The sequence below is a fragment of the Barbus barbus genome (assembly GCF_936440315.1).
Source record: "Barbus barbus genome assembly, chromosome: 34".
Lineage (NCBI taxonomy): Eukaryota > Metazoa > Chordata > Actinopteri > Cypriniformes > Cyprinidae > Barbus > Barbus barbus.
Window position 1 is genome coordinate 9061514 of NC_136762.1, and position 8409 is coordinate 9069922.

The 8409-nt window shown below is 40.6% G+C and overlaps 1 pseudogene across 1 annotated transcript; it reads right to left on the minus strand.

The window, feature by feature from the left end:
- Positions 1 to 315: 315 nt before the first annotated feature.
- LOC306853802 (olfactory receptor 52K1-like) lies at positions 316 to 1360 on the minus strand (annotated as a pseudogene). Its single transcript has one exon. The product of its transcript is annotated as an olfactory receptor 52K1-like (transcript).
- Positions 1361 to 8409: the final 7049 nt, after the last annotated feature.

The following is an 8409-nucleotide window of genomic DNA, read 5'->3' on the forward strand; positions in this document are numbered from 1 at the left end:
GGAGTTGGACGAAGCCGCCACAGAAGCCGCCGTCACCCGCGCCCCGGGACCTCCAGACGGGAGCGCGTGCGGCCGCCGGACTCCGCCCCTTACCTGGACCCTTCCCTCCTGAACACTGCCCTCCTTCACGAGCCCCGCAACACAACGAGGACACCAGATCCCTGTTTATTTTGGACACTTTTCCCCCTTTGGACACTTTATTTTAATATTTTGTTTAATAAAAACCTCTCTGAGGCTTGACGCCACGCCCACTGTGTCTGTCGTTGGCTCCTCCCGCCACAATTTTAATAATCATATGTTGTAAGTGCATTCTGCTTAACATGGATTATAATGTGAAATATTAAAAAGTATATCTCCTACTATGGGTAGACTTTTGTTAACCATTGGCCTAGTTTTTAATGATCTGTTGTGCCACTTTTGGCTTCTCAGAAGCTTGACTATCTTGTCTCGGAGTTCATCAGTCTTCAAGCTGTAGATGATGGGGTTCAGCATTGGTGGGATGGTAACAGAAATAGTCAGAACTGATGTTAAAAGATCTACATTCTGAACTAATCGCAGGTTTCCTAGTACATATGCCACCATGACAGGCATATAATAGAGAAGCACTAACAGCAGGTGAGTGAGACAGGTGTGTAAGGCCTTCCAGCGCTGTGATATGGATGCAATCCTTGTCACAGCAACCACTACAAACACATATGTGAAGATAATAAAATACAAAGGGCTTAGTAAAACAGTCAGTCTTAGCTGTAGCCAGTTGTCGGTTGTAAGAAATGTCTGTAAAAGCCAACCTATAGACTGGACTGTGTTCACAACAGCAGCTGTTTACCTCTCTCAAGCCACAGTAAGGGAGTCTGGCTGCTAAAATGATTGGGAAAATCTCAAGCAAAATAACCAGAGACCAAATCCCTACCATTATGAGCAGCATCCTCAGGTTGGTGTTTATGGTAGAGTAACGTAGAGGCCAGCAGATCGCAATCAGACGATCATATGCCAAAAGAGCAAGAGAGAAAGATTCCATGTCACCAAAAAAATGCATGAAGAACATTTGGGAAAAACATGCTCCAAATGAAACATAATTCTGATTGAACACAAAAACAGGCACCATTTGAGGAATAATAACACTATTAATTGAAATGTCAATAATGGCTAGATTACATACAGCAAGATACTTGGGGTTCTGTAAGCTGGAGGTCATTAGGACAATAGTCAGAAGAACAAGGTTACCCAGCAAGGTGACGATGTAGATGATCACCAAGGCCAAAATGAGGTAGTTTTTGTTCGTCAGCGTGCGAAAGGCAGTTAGATAAAATCTTTCATTGAAAGAATTTGTTACATTGCTAAAAGCAACTGAAAAAATCATTTGAACTCCAAATCTGAAAAGAGGAAACTATTACACAAGTAAAATATTTGATTATTATTACACAAGTAAAACATTTTCAGTCATAAAAGATTACTTGATAAGAAAAGCCACTTTGAAAAGCCGATGTCTTTCATTCACAAAGTATGAGGGGATTTAGGGAGTGGATGTAGAAGATTTTCATTAATCTTGGAGTAATTTAATACATAGAATTATGCCTATTTGTATTCTACTTTTATCTACTATCATCTAGTCTGACTGTGTGAAGCAACTGTGTGTCAAGGGCTGCAGTAAGCCTAGAAAAGAGTTAACGATTTGGGGCCTGAGGGTTACTCATATATGGAAAGAATCTGTTCAGAACCTAGAATTGCATACATGACAGCGATTGATCATCCTTCAAGAACTTGTATATGGTAAAAGAAACCTGTCCAAAAAAACAACGGTGCATATATGGAGTGCTGTGAAAACTTCAGGATGTTTATATATGAATTTGAGACAAGACTCTGGAGTGGTGTTCGAACATTACTCAGCCTTTTGTTAACTTGTTAATAAAGGTCTATCTGGCTTCAAAACCTCTTCAGAGCAATTTGTTTTGAACAAGGAAAATTTCACAAAATGGATTAACATTTAAAGTGTTACATTTTCCATTTCAGTGGTATAAAATCAATCTCACGTTGATTCCACATTGTCATACAATCATAAAAAGTACAGTATCGTACTGTAACAGAAAATAGAGAAAACCTATTTGAAGTGTTCATTCCAAATGGAAGTTAAGTGAACAAGCAAATAAAATACATACTGATTTCTTGCTTTGGGCCATGTGAAAGGAAAACATTTTTAAAGGGCTTCTAAACTGATGACCAGGGTCTAATTAACCATTGTTGTACAAACAAAAATATAATTACCTTGACTGAAGTCTTGTTATTTAACAAAAAGTTTTTCATGAGTATTTAATTAGTTTAATTATGTCCAAATAAAGCTTTTGTTGATTTGTACACTTTGTCCCATAGAGGTATACAAATTCAAAACAAAAATATTTTGCTCTCTTAACAAAGGCAAGATGTCACCATCCGAGACAATAAGAAACATGTTATAAAAGCATGGTAAGCATTTCCAAGATTGAATATGATATACATATAGGTTATAGCACCGTATGCTATAAAAGGCTATTGACACCTGTAACAAACCTTTACCTTTCAAATATTTAAAGAAAGTAAAAATAAATGTACTACATACTGTCAGTCCTGTGTCTTGTTTCCCCCTCCTCTCGTGTCTAAATTTGGCCTTCCTGTTCCTGTCCTCGTTCCCTGTCATCATTAGTTAATTAGTCCCTAGCCCTGTTTAATTTCTCCGCACCTGTTTCTGTTCTTCCTCATTAATTTCCCTGTGTTCATAAGCCCTGTGTTTCCCTGCCTCTGTGTCCGGTCTGATCATCATATCTGTTCGTCTCTCTCCAAGCTCCTTGTTCCATGTTCTGGATTTAAATAAATTGTGATTTGGGAATCTCTGCGTCTCCTCGATCCTTGTGCCCCCGAGTGTGATATGACACATTCTGTATCTGTATGAGTATATTGCAGATAATTTGGCATTTTAAGCTACAAAAATGCCATAGGTAACCAAAAAATTTAATTGTCAAATAAAATGAAATGTCAAATATGCCCAAGTTACTGTTATGTTATGAGGTCTTGTCAAATTATAACTAGAAAAACATGCGCCATACCTAGAAAATAACTTCACGCATGCGCCAGCGTGAGTAGGCGGCATTTTCAGTAGCTCCATCTTTGTGTCATGTTCTTAGTTGTTTTTAAAAGTTTTTTTCTTTTTAATTTTGTCATTACACTCCTGTGTAGTACTTATTATTATACTCTTATTATATCCTATGGATATGGATTTGCTACAACAGTCCCACACCTACCACAAGAGGTGAGGCGGCCGTACCGTGGATGCCGTGCCGGTGCTAAGGTGAAGACTAGGCACTGTGAGAAGAGGTGGAGATACAAGCCCTCTGTTCCATCGGTGGTTATGGGGAATGTCAACTCATTGGCCAACAAAACTGACGAACTGGCTGCACTCGTGAAAATGTGAGGATCTACAGGGAGTATAGTCTGTTGTGTTTCACTGAGACGTGGCTAACCGCTAGCATCCCGGATGCTAATGTGGATCTACCCGGCTTCAATACAGTCAGGGCCGACAGAGACACAAAAGGCGTGCGGGAAGCGCAAAGGTGGGGGACTTGTACTGTTTATTAATAATAGATGGTGCAATTCAGGGCATGTCACTGTTAAGATGATAACATGCAGTAGGGACATTGAACTTTTGGCTGTAAGTCTACGTCCATATTACATGCCCAGAGAGTTCTCTCACGCCATTGTTGTTTGTGTTTACATTCCCCCACGAGCGCAAGCGGAGGTCGCGTGTGATGTCATCCACTCAGTTGTCGCGTGACTACAGACACAGCACCCTAAAGCCTTTGTTTACTTCAATCACGTGACACTGGACTCCTCATTGTCTGCTTTCTTCCAATATGTGGACTGTTCCACCAGAGGAAACAGGACTATTGATATGTTGTATGCAAATGTAAGGGATGCATACACTGCCGTTCCTCTGCCACCACTGGGGAAATCAGACCACAACCTGGTCCTGCTTCCGCCTTACTACAAGCCCAAGGTACGGAGAGAATTCATCACCACACGCTCATTTAGGAAGTGGTCTCCTGAGGCAGAGGAGGTATTGAGGGACTGTTTCCAGTCTACTGATTGGAGAATGCTGCAGGAGTCGTATGGTGAGGACATTGAGGGTATCACCAGCTGCATAACTGACTACATGAACTTCTGCGTGGATGTTGTGGTCCCTACTAGAACTGTACACTGCTTTTCCAACAACAAACCCTGGATTACCAGCAATATCAAGGACCTCCTTAAATCAAAAGAAGAGAGCCTCCAGGGATGGTGACCAGAACGAGCTAAGGCGTGTACAAAGGGAGCTCAAAGTCCAGCTGAAAGAAGCCAAAAATACCTACAGAAGGAAAGTGGAGCAGAAACTGCAGCAGAACAGTACAAGGGAGGTGTGGAATGGTATGAAGACCATCACGAGATGCTGCTCTAAGCGGGAGAGCACAGTTGAGGGGGATCGGGAGAAGGTCATCCAATTTAAACAATTTAACAACTTCTTCAACAGGTTTGACTGCCCTGCCCCCACTGCTGCAATTTGTCCTGCTGCCACCCCTGCACCTCCTCCGACCAACACTGCTGGATGTGAAGAAGTCATCCCCCTACTACCCTCCCCATTATCCACTGACACGTTCCCCCTTCTGACACCTTCTGGGGAGCGCAACATCCTCCCTTCTCCACCTACTTTTACAGTAGCTCAGGTGAGTGGAGAGTTGAGGAGGCTACGCACCAGCAAAGCAGCCGGGCTAGATGGTGTGTGTCCCAGGCTACTCAAGGCCTGTGCTCTGGAGCTGGGTGGCCCCCTGCAGCACATTTATATCCTGAGTATGCGAGTTGGGAGGGTTCCAGTGCAGTGGAAAACGTCCTGCATCATTCCTGTTCCGAAGAGACGACATCCTAACGAGCTGAATGACTTCAGGCCCGCCGCTCTAACATCTCATGTTGTGAAGACCAGGGAGCGGTTGCTGTTACACCACCTTAGATCACAGGTTCAACATGCACTTGATCCACTGCAGTTTGCCTATCAGGAGGAAGTGGGTGTGGATGATGCCATTCTCTATCTGCGTCACCGGTCTTTCTCGTACTTGGATAGGGGCAGTAATGCTGTGAGAATTATGTTCTTTGATTTCTCCAGCGGTTTCAACACCATCCAGCCTCCGCTACGCTGAGTGATAAACTGAAAATGATGGGTGTGGACTCATATCTGGTGAGGTGGATCACAGATTACTTCACTGGAAGGCCTCAGTATTTCCGGCTGAGGGACTGCACATCTCAGACTGTGGTTAGCAGCACAGGAGCCCCACAGGGAACAGTGCTCTCTCCGGTTCTGTTCACTTTGTACACCTCTGATTTTAAATACAACTCGGACTGGTGTCACATACAGAAGTTCTCTGATGACAGAGAATAATGGCCATTATTGGGTGTATAAGGAATGGAGAGGAAGAAGAATACAGGAGCCTGATCGGGGACTTTGTGGCATGGTGCAGGTCTAACAGTCTGCAGCTCAACACCACCAAGACCAAGGAAATGGTGGTCGACTTCCGTAGGCCTAGACCCCATCTGCAGCCTGTGTCCATTGAGCGTGTCTGTGTAGAGATGGTCCGGACATACAGATATTTGGGTCTGGAGTTAGACGACAGACTGGACTGGTCCCCAAACACGGATGCCCTCTATAGGAAGGGACAGAGCTGACTTTACTTTTTGAGGAGGCTGGGGTCCTTTAATATCTGCCAGGTGCTGCTGCAGATGTTCTATCAAACTGTCATCGCCAGCGTTCTTTTCTATGCTGTGGTGTGTTGGGGAGGCAGCATTAAGAGGAGGGGCGCTACGCGGTTGGACAAACTGGTGAGGAAGTCTGGATCAGTAGTTGGTGCTGAACTGGACACCCTGACATCTGTAGTTGAGAAAAAGATCCTCGGAAAGATACTGTCCATTCTGGACAATACCCACCACCCTCTGCACAAAACCATCTCCAGGCAGAGGAGCTCCTTCAGTGACAGGCTGTTGTCCCTGGCCTGCTCTACAGATAGACTGAGGAAGTCGTTTGTCCCTCAGGCTATACGGCTTTTCAACTCTTCCCTGTGAGTAGGACTTGAACTGGACTGTTGCTAATGGATTTTCTAGACTGATGGACACAGAATTGGAGAGTACCGCCGTCTTTTATGTCCCATGCCATCTATATATTTTTATCTTTGTACTGGATCATCTTTACAGTATCTTTATTACCTCTGTAATCTTTTTTAATGTTTGTTGTTTGTTTTAATGTTGCTACTGGATACCTGAATTTCCCCTTGGGGATCAATAAAGTATCAATCAATCAATCAATCAAATTCACAAAATAAAAAAATAAAAAAAACTTTATTAATTTTAAACATCAAACCTTCATCCTAGACCAATAGTTTATATAAAGATATTAACTAAAATATACTTTTTTTATAGCCATATCAGATTTAATACTTAATAGTAATAAACGTATTCCATTCTCATAGTGTAACTTTGTTATGAAACCTTTGATTGATCATGCATATCCCTATGAGACTCATTATCTTGTTTTGACAAACCTACTGTGATTCCCTGTTGAGACACTAGAAACAAAACATGACTAATTTAAACTAAGTACATTCATTAAACTAATAACTAATTGTGGTTGCTACAGTATACAAAAGGTTGACATGCAGCACTAACAACTAATGGGTCTCCAGGTAGTAAATGAGGTCATGACGACACAGTATTTTGGCAGCCAATGAGAGAAGAGTCTGCTGTGGCATGACACTGTTTGATACAATATATTATGACATGTTAGACAAGCTTACACCAACATCTTGAAACATTGCATGCAAATGTCCCTAACAGCTGTTTAACTCATGTGTACACTGTGAACTCCTATATTAAAAAGCCAAAATAACAATAATTAAATGAACAAATAATCATTCAATGCACTTTAAAATTATATGACCATGAATTCATTGCAATAATATATATGTGCACATAGGCCTATACTGTACAGTGATTCAATATTATTGTCAATACTATGCGTTGGTGCACTTACATCCCGAAATCTGTTTATGATAAAAACAGATTAAATGAAACTCAATTCTTCTTGTAACAAATGTGCATCATGTGTATTACTTAATTACATGTATTTTTCACAACTTTTTATGAGTGTAAAACATTTGCCCTGAAAGATTAAAACAAAACCATTACAGACAAGTTTTACAATCACAAGCACAGACTTTTTAAAGAAAAAAAAAAAATGTCATTTTAATATGCTGTATTGCCTTAAACCTACTACACTCTCAGGGAAAAAAAGTACAAATCTATTTCTTACTTTACAAAAATATTTCTCATATTGTCTCAATATTAATCTACAAGCCTTGTCACTGCTTTAGAAATGAGTGTTTGTGGTCTGTGCTGCATGATCCTGCTATGGTTTAGCTTCCTTTATTCCATGATTACCTGCATTTTACTGTGGCCTATTTCTAAACTTAGGACAATATAAGGCCATATTTTAATTTGGTCACTAAATGGTTTAAAGAGTAAGACATTCTTTGAAGTGATAAAATGCTTTCCACGGAAAATTAAAAAATAAATTAAAGCCTGGGAACATAAAACATGGCATGGCTGAGTTAGTGCCTGAATTAGCAGCACTGTGGCATTACAGCATGAATGTCCCTGGCTCACGCTCAGTCAGTAGGCCATTGTATGCATGTTCCCCCTATGTTGGCACCAGAGATGGCAAAAGTACACACATCCTTCACTCTAGTAGAAGTACAGATACTAATGTTTAAAAAGACTCTGGTAAAACTTGAAGCACTGACTATACTTTTTCACTCAAGTTAATGTATCCAGGCTGAACAAAAACCATGTAGAACACAAGCAGAGAAAAGACTAAGCTGACAAGAAAAAAAACTATTTGCCATCGCCTAGGCCACATCCTAGTTTGTAGGGTAATTCTGCCTCTTGTCCTTGGAAACAACTCAAAATTATGATGCTTTAAAAATTGCAAATTGAGGTGAGTTATACTGTAAATTTTATTTAAATGCAAACAGAAAGAAATTCAGAGTGCAAGCATACTTTACACTTGTTTACCCCTGTTAACACGCAGGGGGCCTATAAATATAAATCATTAGAAATGTCTTAGGTTTTATTATTGAATATTAAAGTCTTATAATAAAAAATCTAAAAAAATCAGTGACAGTAATTTCTTAAATTGTGTCAGGAAATCTTAAGCATCTACTAAGAGAAAAAATTACTTTGTATGGATATCGGTATTTACTTCCCATTTCCGAGAAAAGTGTTATTTTTCCTATTTTTACTCAAAATAAGGTGTTGCAAGCATTAGAGACTACATACTTAATAAGATGTCCGTTTCATTCATACTCA